The 21,766-nt window shown below is 33.8% G+C and overlaps 1 long non-coding RNA gene across 1 annotated transcript; it reads left to right on the plus strand.

Moving 5' to 3' along the window:
- Positions 1-11,673: 11,673 nt before the first annotated feature.
- On the plus strand, positions 11,674-12,925 carry LOC127070691 (uncharacterized). The gene is made up of 3 exons (XR_007784606.1): positions 11,674-11,744; positions 12,711-12,752; positions 12,848-12,925. It is a non-coding gene; the product is annotated as an uncharacterized LOC127070691 (long non-coding RNA).
- The last annotated feature ends 8,841 nt before the right edge of the window (positions 12,926-21,766 follow it).

A 21,766-nucleotide genomic window follows, 5' to 3' on the forward strand; every position in this document is an offset into this window, starting at 1 on the left:
CTGAAAGTAGCTGTTAAGGTTGTTCATCACCTCTTGCTTGAAGCATATGTGACTTTAGCGACAGATATGGATAAAATATGAACTACAAGCGCAAGCGGGAAACACTGTCGTTGCCATGAATCTATCGTATCAGTCTATAAGTTCGTTAGATTATAGCCCACTTGCACATAACATAACGATCGGATTAGTCTGAGTTAGAACGGAAAGTGTTAGTGAGATTCAAATTCAAACTTTTCATTTTCACGTTTTCACCCACATTTATATCCTTCTTTAATGGTGGTGTATCTATTGCAGTAATTCATGATGACATAGCACCGCATTTATTCTACGATATAAATGAAAAAAGATGATTGTAGTATTACCAGATATGAAAAATGGAAATACTTTAATATTTAGTTATAATTAGAACGAAGACATTCTTGAATTTAACCGAAATAAGCAATCATTCGCTCGATAGTACTTGTATCATACAGAATTTCAATATATTATAAGTACTGCAGAAACAGATAAAGGAGAAAAGAATAACAGAATAAATACAAATATATATAATTAATAGAAATACATAGAATAAATAAGAATGCACATAATTAACAGAAATATATAGGATTAATAAAAATTTATAGTAAATCTAAATGTATATAATTAATAGAAATATATAATATAATAATTCAATAAATAAATTTTACGATGATCAGTCCCTCGATGACAGGTCACTCGATGATTCATCTTTCGATCATTTAATCTGAAACAGAAAAAGAGTTAAAGAAGAAAAAAAGAAGAAAAAGAAATAAGAAGAGAGGAGAAGAAAAGAAAAAGAGAAAAAGAGTACTAGAAGATGCCGAGGCGGCAGCCCGCCTAAAGGCCTACAACCGAGGGCCTCTCCCAAGGGTCTTAACCGAGAATAATAATTAATAAAAGTTAATAAAAGTAAATAAGAATATAACGAATACGAATGACAACGAACATAAATGCGACAGAAAAGCTTTTTGTGCGTTTCTGTAAAAAAAAATTTTAGAATTATGCTATATTCAATCTATTTATCTGTTATAGTATGATAAACAATGTAAAATATAATTAATTTAATGTCTAATTCGAATTAGACAGAAAAGAGATTTTGGAAAAAGATTGAAATACGCAGCCATTCGCCCGGTAGTACTTGCGTTATATAATTTTATATATATATATATATATATATATATATTTAGTTACAGATTTTAAATATAATTTAGACATAGATTTTGATATTTCGCAAGTACTACCGACCCAGGTCCCACCGCGTGGAGGTAGCTGCATCTGGGGACCCACGAGCTAACGGGGACTCTACTCTAAAATTCGCGTGACCGGCGTGATCAAGTAATCGGCGTTCTATAAAACGAAGTCCCCGGTAGGACTTTTAATCGCGCCCGAACACTCCCGGGAGTGTTATAGTAACGGTGACTCTACTCTAAATTCGCGTTCGCGGCGTCCATGCACCAACCGAGAATTCAGACGGCTAACAGGAGGAGGGTCAGTCCACGCTTACGGATAGCACATCCATACCACTCGGCAGCACACGAACCGACACACGACCGGTCATTATTCGGTTTAGCAATCAAACGAAGTCCATTACCGTAGGACTTTTATTCGCGCCCGAGAACACCACGCCTGTGCCCACCGACACACGCGATAGTGTTCTTTCTATTCTACCCGTATTCGCGTCTAACGATCAATCATGAACCGAACCATTTGGCGATAAATCGGACCTGCGCTGATATATCGAAATCCGTGGAGAAGCGGAGAAGAAGAAGAGACAGAGGAAAAGAAAGCCGGAACATGCGCGCACGTGAAAACCATAGGACTTAAAAGAAAAGACAGAAAGAATATCCGGAAGGTGCAATGAAACACGTGCAGATATGAAAGAGATGAGATTGAAGAGAAAAGATGGACTTGGAAGAAAAAAGAAAAGAGAAAATGAATTTGACCAAAGTCAGAATACGAAAATCGTGCTGGATTTTTCGGTACTAGAAGAAGGAGACCCGCACAGAAGCCCACGCCCATGAGCCCCACTCATGGGACCCACCCGAGAGAATCTATAATAATTAGTCTCGAATGATTACTTCACTTATTACATAGCCATACGAATCAATGAATAAAAATGACTGTGAACTTAATGCTGAATATACGAAAGATATAAGAAACAATGTGAAATACAATTAGGAATTACATAGAACAGATTTGGAAAAGTCTTTGAAGCGTGCAGCCATTCGCTCGGTAATACTTGTATCTCATAAGATTTCGACAAAACGGAAGTATTACCGACCCAGGTCCCACCGCGTGGAGGTTGCTGCATGTAGAGACCCACGAGCTAACGGGACTCTACTCTAAAATCCACGATCCGAGATGCCTTTCCGCTTCGGGAGCTTCGGGCTTCTCAGCAAACTGGAGATGTATAAAACCCCGCTTACAGATCGCTCCACCGTCCACACCGTCGGCTTCAGACATCTCGAGACACGACCGGTCGTGTCTATATTTCGATTTCAAAAATCAAAGCGTAGTCCTCGGTAGGACTTTATCTCGCGTTCGCGAACACCCACGCGCGTGCCGGCCGTCACGCGCGTGAGTGTTTTCCCTATCGTTCGCGTACGGAAGCAAGGAGACATACCCTCAATGCATATAATAAGAATTATATGCAGAGAGGTTCCATTAACTTCCGTGTAAAGGTCCCACGATGATCCGTCACCTAATCTGAAACAGAAAAAAAATAATAGTAGTGCTAAATATAAGATCGAAAATTAAAACATAAAAATTAAATGTAAGAGCAAAAATTAACAAGTTAATAAAACTTAAATATAAAAACAAAAATTAAAAAGTTAATAAAAGTTAAATACAAAAGCAAAAATTAAAAGTATAATACAAATTAAATATAAGAACAAAAATTATAAGTAAAATTATATGCGATAGCTTCCCTGTAAAACTTTAATTTTACGATGATCGGTCTCTCGATGATCGGTCCCTCGATGATCGGTCCCTCGATGATCTAACCTGAAACAGAAAAAGTATTAAACAGAATGAGAAACAGATATAAAGAAAATAGGAAAAGAGAAGAAAAACAGAAAAATGAAAAAAGATGAGAAAATTTGCGTAAGTTGCGTGAGAAATATCGAATTCCGAATGATGTGTGTGGATCTCGAAGATCGGTTCAATCGACGATTATCAGAATACCATAGTTGAATTCGATTTTTCTTTGATGGAAGAACGAAACCCGCCTAAGGCCCACACCCGAGGGCCCCTCCCAAGGGTCCCACCCGAGGCTAACAATTAATAAAAGTTAATAAAAGTGATTCATATAGTAAATAAAAGTATATAATTAGTGTAATTATAAAAATTATACAACTAATAAAATTTTATAAGTGATAAAAGTAAATAAGGATAAATACGAATGATAGCTAACATAAGTGCGACGTAAAAGTTTTCTTTACGTTCTCTTAGAAAATTAATTTAAAATTATGTTATACTCAAGTTTATTTATCTGTGGAAATATAATTAACAATATAAAATGTAATCAATTCAAGGTTTAATTGAGCTTAGACAGACGAGAGATATTGTAAAGGTATTGAAATATGCAGCCATTCGCTCGGTAATACTTGCGTTTTATAATTATATGCATAATTTAGTTACAGATTTTAAATATAATTAAGACATAGATTTCAATATTTCGCAAGTATTACCGACCCAGGTCCCACCGCGTGGAGGTAACTGCATCTGGGGACCCACGGGCTAGCGGGAACTCTACTCTAAAATTCGCGTGACCGGCGTGATCAAGTAATCGGCGTTCTATAAAACGAAGTCCCCGGTAGGAAACAAATAATGTATAAAATACGTAAAAATTCTATTCGCGAACACGTGGCAGTGTGAGATGGGACACGGAGTGAATAGATCTTAGTTTCTGAAAATTATATTATTATTATATAAGAGCATTTTGAGTGACAACATGGTATAATTATAATATGACTAAGAGCCATTTTGGAAGAGTTCTATTGAACTTTCGAAAATAACTCAATAGTCTAATAGTTGCCCTCTTGAGCCACAGATTGTGGGGGCCTCTTCGGCACATAGCCTCTTCTTTGCTTCGTGCCCTAACAACTATTATAGAACATTTGAACTATCGTCAACTATCGCCAAGAAACTAGAACTATCTCTTCTTGTAAAACGTCGAAGAAAACTAACAAATCTAACGCAAGTCTAAATCAAATCTGAAACGAAAAATCGAGAAAGCATCGGAAGAGAAACGAGAAGTAATATATTAATTGCTGAAAATCCTAAGCTAAAAGTTGATTAAGTTATTCTATGTTCTACGCGTTATGATTCTACGAGTCTCTTTGTCTTTTATCAACGACTCTACTTTACATTATTCTTTCAAAAACAATGACTCTACTTTATTCTATCAAAAGCAATGACTCTATTGAGACTTCTTTTTATTAATAAAATAGATTAATCTTTATTTAAAAATGCAATGAAAAATCATTGGACGCTCCGTCTTACAAGCGATTATTCTAATTATTAGAAAATAAATTATACAGTCTCGCTTGTAATCCAGAAACTATCCATCGCGAATGTCTTCTTGCTTATTTATTATTAAAATTCGCGAATATCGCGATTTTTGTACTATCTTCGCGGGACAAAATTATTTAAAAATGCATTCAAATAGGTTAAATTTCAAATAATTATAATAATGCGTTTCAACAAGAAGACTCTATCCTGATCTAATAAATAATTCAAAAAATAACGAACCATTCACGAGTAAATTTCCGAAGAAATTTACTCGTGGTCACTCAATGCTCATCTACTAATAAATTACAACCAATCACCCGTGTCGATTCGGACCTTTCGTCCTCGACATGATTGAGTGATCGGAGGAACTTAAAAATTAACTCACCACTTAAGAAGTTCTGCGATGGCTCCAAAACACTGGACCGCGATTTAGGTCGAAATTGAGGGTGGACGATTTGTAGTTGGTTGAACATGAGGTAGGTCGACATCGAAGTTGGTTGAGATCCTCTTCAGTGATGCACTGACTCTAATTCGCGGTAGTTACTTATTAACGAACGGTCACTGAATTTACTTAACGCAACTCTACTATATTTTACAAGTACAGTCTGTGCGACTGTTAAAAAATCAAAAAACTACGCGAACAAACACTGACTCTAAGGACTGCATTGCACGCAGTCTATGCAAAAACACTTATGGTTTAAATTGCGATACGCGAACGAACAAACACTGCTTCTACTTCGCGACAAATTTATTTTAGCGACAATTTTATTTACTAACACTCGATGGTACCATTGCAACGCGCGCGATTGCAACGATGTTCTGAAACAAAAATACAAACGAAATAATTAGTGTCATTGTTATAATGAAAACTGTATAAATCATTCAACAAATGTATGGTAGAAAAATATACTTACTTTAAGTAATCGTTACTACTTCCTCGAATGGCTTCCTGCGAAAATTTCTAAGTCCACTCCTGGAGATAGATTTTCAAAGTCCCCCAAAGATGCGAAAATTTCTAAGTCCACTCGTGGAGATAGATTTTCCAAGTCCCACAAAGGTGCAAAAATTTCTAAGTCCACGCGCCCAGATTGATTGCCAAAGTCCCCGAAGGTGCAAAGTGGAGATCTGTAACAAAAGAAAAAGTATAGAATTTCGAAAATATTAGTTATACCAGATTGTACTTGCGTGAAATCTTCGTTATTACTCGCTCCAGTGGCATCCAGTGGGAGTTTCCATGCCCTCTCTTGGCGATAGACTCCAGAATGATAAAACCTGAAGCATAAAAGGAATAGGAGGGGAAACGAAAAGGAAAATGTTATGGAGACAGAAACCCGCCCGAAGGCCCACACCCTTGGGCCCCTCCCAAGGGTCCCACCCGAAACGTAAGATACAACGTTGTATTATGCTGGTATTCTGACGTTAATATTTCAAGATGTAATTCTAAAACAAAACAAATCGTACAGAATATTAAATGAATGCGTGATCGTATTCTGTACTTAAATTATTTATCACTTGCGGGGCATCCGTAACGTGAGTTTTGAGATGTGAACTTATTGAATTTTGTGGCAAGACTGGACCCACTGTCCAAGACCCTCTCCTTATATCACTTCACGCGTGGCAGAGCATCCCCACCATACCGTTTTATTCTAAAATGATAGAAATCGTATATATTATTGAATGAATGAATGATCGACTATTGTACTTATATTAACTCTTGCGTTTACTTGCGGAGCATGCGTACCACGAGCATTGAGATGAGAGTGGTGGAAATTCGTGACATGACTGGACACACCGTCAAAGGCGGCCGCCTTATATCCCTTCACGAGTGCAGAGCATCCCCACCACACCGTTTCATTCTAAAATGATAGAAATCGTATATATTATTGAATGAATGAATGATCGACTATTGTACTTATATTAACTCTTGCGTTTACTTGCAGAGCATGCGTACCGCGAGCATTGAGATGAGAGTGGTGGAAATTCGTGACATGACTGGACACACTGTCAAAGGCGGCCGCCTTATATCCCTTCACGAGTGCAGAGCATCCCCACCACACCGTTTCATTCTAAAATGATAGAAATCGTATATATTATTGAATGAATGAATGATCGACTATTGTACTTATATTAACTCTTGCGTTTACTTGCGGAGCATGCGTACCACGAGCATTGAGATGAGAGTGGTGGAAATTCGTGACATGACTGGACACACTGTCAAAGGCGGCCGCCTTATATCCCTTCACGAGTGCAGAGCATCCCCACCACACCGTTTCATTCTAAAATGATAGAAATCGTATATATTATTGAATGAATGAATGATCGACTATTGTACTTATATTAACTCTTGCGTTTACTTGCGGAGCATGCGTACCACGAGCATTGAGATGAGAGTGGTGGAAATTCGTGACATGACTAGACACACTGTCAAAGGCGGCCGCCTTATATCCCTTCACGAGTGCAGAGCATCCCCACCACACCGTTTCATTCTAAAATGATAGAAATCGTATATATTATTGAATGAATGAATGATCGACTATTGTACTTATATTAACTCTTGCGTTTACTTGCAGAGCATGCGTACCGCGAGCATTGAGATGAGAGTGGTGGAAATTCGTGACATGACTGGACACACTGTCAAAGGCGGCCGCCTTATATCCCTTCACGAGTGCAGAGCATCCCCACCACACCGTTTCATTCTAAAATGATAGAAATCGTATATATTATTGAATGAATGAATGGTAGACTATTGTACTTATATTAACTCTTGCGTTTACTTGCGGAGCATGTGTACCGCGAGCATTGAGATGAGAGTGGTGGAAATTCGTGGCATGACTGGACACACTCTCAATGAATGAATGAATGATCGACTAATGTACTTATATTAACTCTTCTGTTTTACTTGTGGAGCGTACTGCGAGATATGTGATGTGCATTCGTCGGCCTACAAAAGGAAACTAACGAAATAGTAATTCTTTGTGGTCCGGAATAAAGAGGATATTCGGCGTTTGAAGAAACAATGAGTACTATCGGTAAGTCGCTTCTTTCTTTATGTATTTCCTGAGTTGTAAAGGATGAGAGAAACATAGTCCGTGATTGTATATAATGCGATCGAATGCTCGTCTTTTTGAAGAATGTAGGCGTATATAATATACGTATATATGTCATGTGTGAGATTTTTACGAATGGGTCGGTACGTTACGCTGAGCTCATCGTTCGTTACATGTATGGATTGGACTGCCTGTGTAAAAATATCTGTGTTTTTTCTCTCTATTCTTTGTCCTCTACTTTTGCTTCGAATACAATTACTTTCTAAAAAATGAGTTAGGCATTTCAATGATGAGTTCTCTATGTATTTATTTACTTATGTATCATTTCTTTGTCATTTTTCACGATAGTCGCGCTTTCTCGATTATATACGATTATTATCGATACATGATACACTACTTCGATCGTATTTATTCGATATATATAAATAAAAATTCGAAGAGGTATTATCTTTTTCATATACCTACAAGTACATATCACTCGCATATATTAGATATATATAAGCATAAATACATAAAATCATCGAATTATTTCGATTTAACTGTCCATTATTTCGCGCGTAATATACAAACATAGAGATAATATAGGTATTTATGATACAAGTGCGTATCTATTTAATGTTTCTATATCGTTAAAAAATATGATTATTTCATTAGAAAATTATTGTTCATGTTTAAAATTCGAATTAATTACATTTGTCATCCATATCGTATTATTTACGACTAATATTATATTTTTTATTATTTTGAATTGAAACATCTAATATTTGATTTAACCTACATTGTATCTGTGATGACGTCATAAGGTCTACTTTCTTTTCCAGAAGTCTCGTCGCCACCTTAGACGCAGTGACAAGTGCACACGGTGTTTCGTTGCTCCGTATAATTACAGGTAATTGATAAATTTTTTCTAACGTATATCTTCTTCTTATATATCAATCGTTAGCCAAACACACGATTTTCATGAGGCCGCGTTCGCAAGTCTGGACATCATCGCGTTTGAAAGATATTCGTGAAAATAAATTCAGCCTCTCGTAGATCCCCCAAGGAGCTTTTACATCGCACATTTTCTTCAATTTATCTGTTTTATTTTCACAATATTGATACTTCTCTCGCTTTTTAACGATTCCCTGATTAATAATTTTACATTAATAGTTTTGATCGATTCATATTTTGTATTAAGTTTTATTTTCATGTACGATCGTATATACTCACACAACACAGGTATATATATATATACACACACACACACACATATACTTGACAGTCATATGTACAAATAGAATAAGATTATATAAATATATACACATATAGTATACAATCATTATGTATATTATATATATACATATATAGGTACACTATATATATAAGTATACACACACACATCATCTCTGGATATTCCCTACACGTATTATATATATACTTTTAATCTTGTGCTATGCTAATATGATCTTACATTTCTCAGATTCCTAAGAATTTCACAAGCTATAATATAGAACGTCCAGTATTTACCAGTATATACCAGTTTGTATATCTCTTTGATGCATACAAGTAAGTTTACATTATTTTAATTCGTATAGTGAGGCTTAATGGAGATAGGTAACATAGATATTAGATTGTATATTTTCACAAAATTTTTCAACCGATATTGAAACAAAAACAATCGAGCATCGAACTTTCTCAAGACCAGAAGAGAGATCTTTATTACTATATATAAAATTTGGACGAGTACAGACAATAGTACTGATTAATTTCATTTTAATAATGCATTTTATTACACAACTTTTTTATTCTAACTTTATGACGATTATTTTAATATTACAGAAATTTTATTATTTCATAGGATGGTATAGGAATTCGTATACTTTTTAGATTATTCATCATTGAATTTACTCCTGCAGCTATTATTTTATTTTAAATTATACAAAACAAGCAATATCTAGTAAATGGCTGTATCTAGTAAATACTAGTATCTAACAATATCTAGTAAATACTTTGTTACATTTCAAAAATACTTAGCTTTTAATAATTTAAATTTTCATAATATATTACATTCTATTTATAAAATATTCGTTATGATTTTTAGATAATATATTTTCTAATGTGTTACCTTCAGAAATGATTTACAGCAAATTTTTTATTCTTTTTTATTGTATAATTTATTGTATGTTTTAGCTTTTTAGTTCTTATCAAGTATTAGAGTCAGTGTTGGTAGATATTCTTCATCATCTTAGGACAGGATGCTTATCATGCAAAAAATCAACGAAAACTCTAGTTAGTAAATTTCTTTTTTAAACATTTCATTAATAACGCTAAAAATCTTTTATTATATTAATGGTACTAATAACATTGTTTTTTTTTCCCTTATTTCAGATCATCATTACAATCCTGTCATTGTTTTTGAAAGAATAAAGTAGAGTTACTGCTTTTGAAAAAAATAAAATAAAGTCTTTGAAAAAGGACAAAAAGAATTGTAGCATTACAAGAGTAGAACATAGAATAAGTTACTCAATTTTTAGATTAGGATTTTCAACAATTAATATATTAATTCTCGTTTTTCTTCCTGTGTTTTCTCAATTTTTTGTTCTAGGATGGTTTTAGAGTTGTTTTATCGATTTTCTTTCATGCTTTAAAATGAGAAACGGTTTTAGTTCTTTGATAGTGACCATAATTATCGAATGTGTTTCGTAGTTGTGGTTAGGACACGAAGCAAAGAAGAGGCTATATATGCTGAAGACGCGAGGTATCAAAAATTGTTGCTCAAGAAGGCAACTATTGGACCATTGAGTTATTCGAAAATGGCTCTTAGTCATTTTTTAATTTTACCATGTTGTTACTCAAAATGCTCTTACATAGTAGTAATGTAGATTTGATAAACTGAAACGATACTGAAAAAGAAATATTAGTGAAAACAAAAGTGATTTTTTGGCATTATTTCTCTACAGATCTCCCTTTTCTGTCCTAATTATGTGATTATAGAATATTTGCGACGCATTTCGATGATTTCTGTACTGGAATATCGTATTTATAAAAATGTAATATTTTCGATTATTAGTTCGAGAAATTGCGTTTATTTCAGACGACATTAATCAAGGTGGCGTTAAGTACGTGCAGGATGAGAATCATTTTACCGTCGAAATCGATGTTGTCAAGTCGTGATAGAAGCTGCGTCATTCTTCTCTTAATTACGAGTAATTAGTATTTATTTTTTAAGATACATTATCTTCCAGTATATCACTCGATTCCTAAAAATGTGTTTTTTATGGTGTATTGTTCATAAATCGTGACAATAGTATCGAAAAAGAAATATTAATGAAAATAATAATGGTGACTGCATATTACGTCTTCTTTTTTTCGTATTTTTTGGCATTATTTCTCTATAGATTTTACTTTTCTCTCCTAATTATGTGATTATAGAATATTTGTGATGTACTTCGATGGTTCGTATAATTTTATATCATATTTATAAAAATTTTATATTTTCGTTTATTATATCGAGAAATTGTTCATTAATTGACTAGTGACGTATCTGCGCATGCGCGGCGCGTTTGCGCAATCGTCTTGTCGGTGGGTATAACGCCATTTTGTGTTCGGTGGTTGACAGCTACACACGGAAGCCGTATCGTCCTCGTTAATTTCAGGTAATTAATATATTTTCTACTGTACACTGTCTTTCTATGTATCAAACAATTGCCAAAAACGTGATTTCCACGCGTGAATGTTCGCAAGTCGGGGTATTTTCGCGTTTAAGAGATATTCGCGAAAATAAAATCTGTCTTGGAAGCTATTGCGTCATACTTTTATTTTTTAATTTTCTGGCTTTCTTTCCACGATATTGATATTTCTCTTACTTTTCAATGATGCTTTTAATAATAATTTATCATTAATTGGTCATCATTAATCGTATTTCCTATTATATTTGATTTTCACACATACACACACACACACGACGCTTGGGATCTTCCCGTACTCATATATACATACATACATATATATATATGTATATATGTGTATTTTATATATATATATATATATATATATATAAAATACACACAATAAATATTTTCTCTACTAATTCATCTTTCGTTTTTCAGGTTTCCAAGAATTCTACGTACCGACAACATTCCGGCTTTCTTTTCTACATGTCTTTGTCTTCGTCCTGTGTATAAGGTAAGTCTTTCTCCTTTAAAGATACAAAGCGAGTTTATTAGAGAGAGATAGGTAGCACTCGGTAAACAATCAGAGATCGGCGTATTTCGAAGAAATCTTTTAATTGAGTGCGTGACGAAAACAATGGAACGTTCGAGCTCGTCCAATGTGATATAGTACGCTCCAGTCTTACAGAATCTTTCGGCATGTACGCAACCAAGGAAACGTGGATTAATTTCTTCCTTGCATTTATTTTATTTTAGAATATTTTAATTCTAATTTTGTTTGCATTTATTTGATATCATAGAAAGAAAGTTCATTGCACAAGAAAGTATACAAATTTGTATAGTTTATAATTCAGTCGATTGGTATAGTTATTGTTTTATTTAGAAAATTTATAACATTTTCGTGACTGTCGTCATACGTAGTAATTCTCACGTGAGTAAAATTATCTCTAAAAGCTTTATTTAATATTAATTAAATTAACATTGAATTAAATTTCAAACATTAATTACTTATTAATATTTTTCAATAATATATTTTTTAATATGCCATCTTTCCATCAATTATTCACAGGACATGTGTTTTATAAATGTACTTTTTTATATATGAAAAAAGAAAAATCTATCACAGTATATTTCAACTTTACAGATTTTAGAAATTATTTGTGACCGTGTGCAAAGCGATCTTAGAATCAGTGTTTGCTTGTACTATTCTAATTTACTTTTTATAGCTAAATAAGCTAATTAAAGATAATTAGATTAAATAGAAATTTGTGAATTAGAGTTATACTTGCATCATTCTTTATTTTCCTCGAGCAGAATGTTCAATGTTTTCTCTATAAATTTCCAAATTTTTTAATATAACCATATTAATAAATTTCCTCAAATTTAATAAATTTTTAATATGACAATGATACTAATAAATTGGGTTTTTGTTTCTTTTTAAGTTCAAATAAAAGAATAATCATCCTTTTCATCATTATAGGCAGGATGTTGCTCATCATGCAAAGAACCAGCAAACGTTCCGGTAAGTAAATGTTACTTTACATATTTCCTCAATAAATATAATAAGTTTTTATTGTGACAATGATACTAATAATTTGATTTTTGTTTCTTTTTCAGTTCAAATGAAAAAAGAATCATCCTCTTTGTCATCCTGGGGCAGGATGCCCATCCTGCAAGCATCAACGAAGATTTTAAGTAAGTAAAGTTTTTTATTAAACATTTCTTCAATAATTTGAATGATTTTTTATTTAACAATGATACTAATAATTTTGTTTTTGTTATTTTCAGAACATCATTGCAACTATGTGCGAAGCAATGAATAAATCGAGTGTTGCATCGTTAAACTAAAAACCAAAAAATCGCGAAATAGAAGCAGTGCTTGCTCGTTTGTTTAAATTATGCCGCGTTTCGCGATTTAAATTAATTTCAAGTGTTTTTGTGTCGACTGCGCGCAATGCAGTCAGTTATAGAGTCAGTGTTTGCTCGTACAAAATGATTTTAACAGTCGTGTAGACTGTACTTATAAAAGATAGTAGAGTTTCGCGAAGTAAATTCAGTGACCGTTCGTTAATAATTATCTATCGCGAATTAGAGTCAGTGCATCACTGAAGAGGATCTCGACCAACTTCGGTGTCTACCTACCTCATTTTCAACCAGCTACATACCATCCAACCTCAATGTCGACCTAAATCGCGGACGAGTGTTTTGGAGCCACCGTAGAACTTCTTAAGTAGTAAGTGAACAAATTTGAAGTCCCTCCAGTGCTCAATCATGTCGAGGACGAAAGGTCCGAATCGGCACGGGTTACTGGTTGTAATTTTTTAAATAAATTATTGACGAGCATGACCGTGAGTAACTCCTCTTTTGGATTTACTCGCGAGTGGTATATTTTGAATCGCCTATGTGTTTTCATTGTTTATATCTATTTTATTAGTTTAGGATAGGGTCTTCTTGTTTCATAGATTGGATTAATTAATAGTGCAATTAATAAGCACTTTTTTTATGCGTGTTTGCCCGCGATATTAGTAATGAAATCGGATATTAATTTATCCGATTTCGTCAAAAAAGCATGTAATACGATCTACGTTATATGCATTGTTTCGTATTTAGTCTATTTAATCGCGATTTACCTCGATGTATCGATGTAGATGTATTAAAAAACAAACAAGAAGACAAGCGCGACGGATAGATTCTGGAAAACGAGTGGTAGATCATGATTTAACTTTTTAATTAGAACAGCCACTTGTTAAAAGGAATCGTCCGAGGTTTTTTGATTATTCTTTCATACAAAATTAAATAAATATTCAATTAATTTTTTTGATAAAAGAAAAGTCTCAATAGTCATTGTTTTTGAAAAAAAAAAAAAAAAAAGTCGAGTAGAGTAATTTGCCAAAGAAGCAAAGAGACTTGTAGAGTCATAGCCCGTAGGACCTAGAATAAGTTAATCAATTTTTAGATCAGGATTTTCAGCTTTTAACAAACTAATTCCCGTTTCTCCCCCCCATGCTTTCTGCGTTTTCATCTATGCGTGTGCCTAGGTGTTACACGTATGGGTGAGAAACAGTTAGTGTGGGTTTAGTTTTAAATTCCCCTTATTGGCGGCTGTCATTGGTTAGTGATTGCGCACGATGTACTTTTCGCTTGTGTGTTCGTGTTAGGTAGTGAAATAGTACATCGTTTCGCGATAATTTTTAAATAATTATATATCTTACATATCTAATATATTATCATTAATATCGTTTTGCATAGTAGAGTACATGTTTTGTGGAAATATGGAAATATTCGTATATTACTAGTATGTTGGTATACTGGTATGTACTAATATTTTTTGTTTTAGTCATTTACGCAATAATCATTAGCCATGACAGTCGATTACAGCAATTGGTACGTACTCCCTAATTTATAAATCATACGCGTTTGAGCTAGGGTGTCGGAGGTGCCCCGGGGCATACTCTCTAGTTTAGGCTTTTGCACCCTGGCGGTATGTGAGAGAATCGTGGAGTGTGTGTGTTGGTGTGAATGTTTTGCTATTTTTTAAATATAGGTCATAGGCAGGCAGGTAGCATACCATTTTCTGTGTGATTGTATTTTTAATTTTAAGCAGGTAGGACCGGATGGTATATTTCCACTCAGAAGTGGAAAGTACCGTCTTCGAATATAATGCAAAGTTTCAGCCAATTTTAATATTTTTAATATTTTTCAATTTTAGTTTTCTTCCATATTTTGCTGACACTTTGTATTGCATGATATATTATTATCAAACAATTTGAAAGTCTTTGCATTTTTTTGGAAATTCATTTCTTTCGGATTGCTAAAGGCTTTTGAATTTGTTCGATAATTAGTATTAAGTATATTAACTCTTCGCACTTTCGTGATTTCCCATAATTATTTCTATAATATTTAATTTATTATACAGATATATATATCTATAAAGATATATCATAGATTTCATAGTTTTATAATTTTTATTATTTTTTTATACACCGAAATGCGAAGAGTTAATATTTTAGGTTCATCGATTAGAATAAATATCTGCTGGGGCATTCGAGTAAATGTGCCTGTGTTAATGTGCACGGTTAATGGATTCTTTGAGTCCATTGATTGTCCACAGGCTAGGATATCTCGCGGGATATATAATACTTTTATTTTTAATTTTTTTATTTTTTAAATATTTATAAAATATGAAATAACACGTAGTCAAGGATATGTGTCAAATAACATCGAATCATCGTTCGAACTGTTGTACTTACTGATTTTGATATATTACTACGGCTATGTCATTGGATTAGAAACGAAGATTTACGTAAAAATTTCTACTTTCTGTCGTTGACAAAGAGGAAGAATTAATTACGTAAATAAGATTAGGGCCTCGGTGTTAGGTTTTCAAGAACAGGGACGTTTTTATTCTATGTCATAGCCCGGAGTACTATATTGATTTCTTTACTTACACAGTTAGAACGACGGATGCTTTTTGGTGCATAAACTTTTCTTGCGTCGCGAGTAGGGAATGCCCTTAAAAAGCAGTGATTAGGGCATGAAGCAAAGAAGAGGCTATATGCCGAAGAGGTCCCCACAATATTGTGGCTCAAGAGGACAACTATCGACGACGAGTCATTTTTTCAGATGATCATAATATTCCTCTGATAATGGCTCGTAGTCTTATCACATTTTTTTACCACGTTGTCATTTTGCTCGTCAGTACTAATTTTTACAGATGGAGATGATGGATCATTTCATTTAATGTTGCTTAAGTAGATTCACGTGTTTAATTTTTTTACAACGTGATATAGGGATTCATAAAAATATATAGGAAAAAAAAGTGCTTCTACATATTGGCACGTCGAATGGACATACTGTTATATTTTATGCTTTTGCATATTGATTGTATGATTAATATATTTTCTTTTTGTTACAGGTGAACATCGTTGGATTTGTTGACATTAGTTTTTTTCGATTTTCGGGTATTAGAGCGCCTAAACTGGCTGCTATATAAAAGATATCTTCTTTAAAAGTTCTTTATATAATTTCAATATTAATCATAATCAATATAATTGCAGGAATTATATTCAAATATTTATAGGATCTTCCAAAGATTTTGAAGATGTTTATTAATGAAATGTTTAATTAATGGAATATGTGTTTCGGGTCTCGTTGCATAGATCTTACGTGTGGTTTGTTTTCTTTTTTTATATTAATAATATCAACAGCATGTAGAATAAAATTGCATACTTTCGCAGTTTTATTTTGTTCATTTTTACTTATTATATATATACTATTTTTAATTTTTCAGGTATTTGATAATGAATAAGTTGGTATAGCAAAAGAATAATATAATGTATGCTAAATACTAAAATTATATATAATTAACTCAGAATAATTTATATTATGCATTATTTTACGAACTGGTAAGATATATTAGTAAGAAATTATTTTTTCAAAATATAATTCTATTGCATGTTAATTCATAAGGCATGGTAAATGGTGTATGTTGGGCTTGCATGCTTGATTTTTTACGCTTTAGCACTTTCTTAATAGTACTATTAAAGTTTTAAAGTTAACTTATTTTTAAGGCTAATTTAAGACAAAAATCAGTTAAAATCTGAAAAAAAAGATCAGTTAATTATCTGCCACTTAGTAATTAAGACAGTTTAAAAAAGCTTGGATATATATACAGTTGATTCATGAATGAATGCCATTATTTACAAAATGGCAATTATTTATGAATTAACATATTTTTGTTTCATAATTTTCTCAATAATCTTATTTAACTTTTAAATCTCCAACTTTAAATTTATCAATAACATAATATATTAATTATAAATGTAACATAGTAGTGATTATAAAATACATGTACTTTATTACTATATTTCTGGGATACTTATATTTCTGGGATATACAAATTATATGTATATCATATTACGTGAATTAATTATATCAAGATTATGTAAAGATATTTTTAAGATTATTAGTAAAGAATCCAAGCTTTTCCTCCCGGGTAGGATAGGGCAAAATCGCGGTTGACGAATCTTCGATCGACTACGATCGGGTCGATAGATTTTCATTAAACGCGATTAATTAGTATGTTATTTTAGCCCGTGGATCTCCATATGCAGCAACCTCCACGCGGTGGGATCTGGGTCGGTATTACTTGCGATATATCAAAATGTAATTGTGAATTATGCAATTACCATTATTCTGATAGTATTATTTTTACTAATACTATGTAAGTACTACCGGGCGAATGGCTGCATTTCAGTGCGTTTCCAAAATCTTTTCTATCTAATTGTAACTATACATTGAAGTATCTTAAATTTCACATTGTATTTTGGTAGATAAGTAGATTATATATGATAGAATTCTAAAATAGTTTCTTAAAGAAACGCATCGAAAAATTCTAATTTCTTTATTATTTTTATTTGTGCTTATTTATTTCCATTTATTTTTATTTATTTTTATTTACGCATTTCACGTTAAATATTATATTTTCTATTTTATTTACGTTCACTGAAAAATTAAAGATCTGTTTTTAAATACATATAATAAGTCTTTTAATAAAGACGGAAAGATAACATTAGGATATAAATAATAGTTTTAAAGTTTCCCCACCAGTTGCTATATAATTCTTGGAAATGAGTCTCCGGCAAGCAACAAAAGAAAAAGCAATCATATGTAATAATATTCTATTATAGATATATCTATATATGTGTGTATTTGTGTACGCTATGTATACACTATACTGTACTCTCTAGGACGTATCAACAATATGTAAACAATCAAGGGACGATCTAGAGGACGATCTTCCTGACTCATCTCTACAGTTTTCGTTCGTATAAGCAACCTTCCAGACGTGTTCGAACCTGTTCCTGCTTCTTCAATTTCAGTAAGTCTAATTTTTCATTTGTATTACATATAATATTTTACAAACTTGATTTAATCATTTATAACTTATTAATCCTATTTTATATCATATCAGATTTCGATATACGATATAGCATTTATATGTTGAGTACGCAAATCACATTTACACGTGTGTAATCTTATACATGTGCGTATTTTATATAAATTTTGATTTATAAAATATGAATTATACAAAGTTTGAATATTTTCAGGTTATTATTCGTCATATTGGCCAACATAATATTCATCAATTCGTTTGGACGCCTGCACATTTGATAGCAGTTATCATATACTTCCTGCTGCTCTTCGTATATAGGTATATACAAATAAGTTCATCGTGAAGAAATTTTTATTTAATTTCAATTACTATAAAAAATTAGATCTTAATTCTTACGAACTATCTATCGCGTTATACGACTTCATGTGTTCTATCGTAGTCTTATCGTAAGTTTCTATGCTCTATTATATCCAGATATTATTTTTATTTTATAATATAATTTTTAATTTTATTTTTTATTATATAATATTTTATATTTTTTTAAAGAAATTTATATATGGATCCCCATACGCAGCTACCTCCTTGTGGTGGGATCCGGAAATCGGTATTGCGAACGTTCGTATATTTTATATTATACAACGTACGCACTACCGGGCCAAAGGCTGACGTTCGGTGCATTAGGAAATAATTTTGATTAAATATTAATTTATTAAAAATTTGTTGAAACGTATTTTACATTGAATTTAAAGAATATTAAGAAGCACCGAGAATAATGAAAATGTAATTAAAGTATAATAAAAGTTAAATTAAAATAGAATAAAATTTCAAGATGCGTTAATCGTTTAATTAATATTATAAATATTATAATTTCAATTTTACTGCTCCTTGTCTAGTTTTACTTTAATGCTATATTTATTCTGATTTATTGGTATCCACGCAATTAATATACTTCTATGAACATATCCCTATCGTGATTATATCTATTTTTAAACGATAGATAAAACGCGATTTTGATCGTTTGTTTTTACATATTTATTTATTTTAATACAGCTTTCTAGTTTTGCATCTTTTGAATAGTATTTTTTTTTAAAATGAATAGTATACTTTTTAAAAAAGGATAAATAGGAATAACTGAGAACTTAAGTGAGACAGGAAAGTTTTCTGTGCGTTCTCCTAGAAAGTTAATTTAAAATTTTGTTATATTCAAACTTATTTATCTGTGGAAATATAACTAACAATTAATAATGCAATCAATTTAACATTTAATTCAACTTAGACTGACGAAAGATATTGTAAAACTATAGAAATATGCAGCCATTCGCCCGGTAATACTTGCGTTTTATAATTATATCTGTAATTTAGTTGCAGATTTTAGATATAATTTAGACATAGATTTCGATATTTCGCAAGTACTACCGACCCAGGTCCCACCGCGTGGAGGTAGCTGCATCTGGGGACCCACGAGCTATCGGGGACTCTACTCTCTAAGATTCGCGAGACCGGCGTGAACAAATAATCGCCGAACAAATAAAACGAAGTCCCCGGCAGGACTTTTAATCGCGCTCGGACACTCACGTGAGTGTCCGAATGACTCTACTCAAAAATACGCATTACCGGCGTAATATAATCTATTATTTAAGCACATAAAACCAAGTCCACGGTAGGACACATTTAATCGCGCCCGAACACTCACGTGGTGTTAAAATAACGGTATCTCTACTCTAAAATCCGCGTTCTCGGCGTTCGCGAGGTAACATGAACGAACAGGGACATCGAGTCCGCAACGGTATCCTACTAGGGATAACGTTGAGGCCGTCAGCCTCGGATGTCCATATCCCACCTTTCAGCACGACCGTTCGTGCCTTTCGTGTTTCGAACAATAAAACGAAGTCCACGGTAGGACTTTTAATCGCGCCCGAACACTCACGCGAGTGTTAGAATAACGATGACTCTACTCTAATTCGCGATCCCGCGGGGTTGCATACACCTCACCATGGACTCAGGTGACTATAGATATAAGGTGGGTCAGTCAACGGACTGAACATCCTTACAAATAGCCATATACCATCCTCCTCAGTAGCACATAGACCGTCTCACTCTACAGTCATCCGATGACCGTATCACGACCGGTCATTTGTTCGTTTTTAGCAATCAAACGAAGTCCATTACCGTAGGACTTTTTATCGCGCCCGAGAACACCACGCTTGTGCCCGCCGACACACGCACGAATGTTCTTTCTATCCTAACCGTATTCGCGTCTAACAATCGAATATGAACCAAACCATTGGACGACACATCGGACCTGCGCCGATGTATCGAAAACCGCGAAGAAGAGGAGAAGAAGAAGAGAAAGAGAAGTAAAAAGAAAGCCGGAACGTGCGCGCATGTGAAAACGAAAGAACTCAAAAGAAAAGAAAGGAAGGATATCGTGAAGATGCAAGGAAACACCTTGCGTATGTGAAAAAGATGAGATTGAAGAGAAAAGATGGACGTAAAAAAGAAAAGAAGAGAAAAGACGAATTCGATCAAAATCAGAGTACAAAAATCGAGCTGGGTTTTTCGGTACTGAAAGAAGAAGACCCGCACAGAAGCCCCCCATGAGCCCCACCCATGGGTCCCACCCGAGAGAAACTATTACAATTAATCTCGAATAATTATTACATAGCTATGCATCTCAATAAATGGAAATGACTGTGAATTTATTGCTGAATATACGGAAAACGTAAGAAAGAACGTAAATTTCAACGTACTCCGAAATTTAGTTTGAATTCGATGGAGAAGATCTTGGAAAAATGTTGAAATGTGCAGCCATTCGCTCGGAAATACTTGCAGCTTCTAAGCTTTCGATACACGACAAGTACTGCCGACCCAGGTCCCACCGCGTGAAGGTTGCTGCAGTTGGAGACCCACGGACTGACGGGGTCTCTACTCTAAATTTCGCGTGACCGGTGTGATCAAACGATCGACGTTCAATAAAACGAAGTCCCCGGTAGGACTATTAATCGCGCCCGAACACTCCCGTGAGTGTTAGCATAACGATGATTCCAAATCGCGTTCGCGACGTTCAATGCACTAACCAAGAATTAAGGCCGCTAACTGGAGGAGAGTCAGTCCACGCTTACGGATAGCAAACCATTCTACTCGGCAGCACATAAACCGACACACAACCGGTCATTTCATTTTAGCAATCAAACGAAGTCCGTTATCGTAGGACTTTTAATCGCGCCCGAGAAAACCACGCCTGTGCCCGCCGACACACGCGCAAGTATTCTTCCTATCCTACCCGTATCCCGCGCGGATATATCGAGATTCGCGAGGAAGAGGAAAAGAAGAAGAGAAAGAAAAGAAAAGGAGAAGAAAATGAGAAGAGAAGAAGGCCAAAACGTGCGCACACGTGAAAAGGATGGAGTAGAAAAGAAAAGAAAGAAAAGAATATCCGTAAGATGCAATGAAACACATGCATGTGTGAAAACGAGAAATTGAAGTGAAAAGATGAACATAGAAGATCGGTACACCCGACGGAAACCAGAGTACCAAAATCCAGCTCGATTTTTCTGTACAGAAAGAAGGAGACCCGCACAGAAGCCCACCCCCATGAGCCCCACCCATGGGTCCCACCCGAGAGAAATTATTAGAATTAA

Source organism: Vespula vulgaris, chromosome 19 (assembly GCF_905475345.1).
Source record: "Vespula vulgaris chromosome 19, iyVesVulg1.1, whole genome shotgun sequence".
Classification (NCBI taxonomy): domain Eukaryota; kingdom Metazoa; phylum Arthropoda; class Insecta; order Hymenoptera; family Vespidae; genus Vespula; species Vespula vulgaris.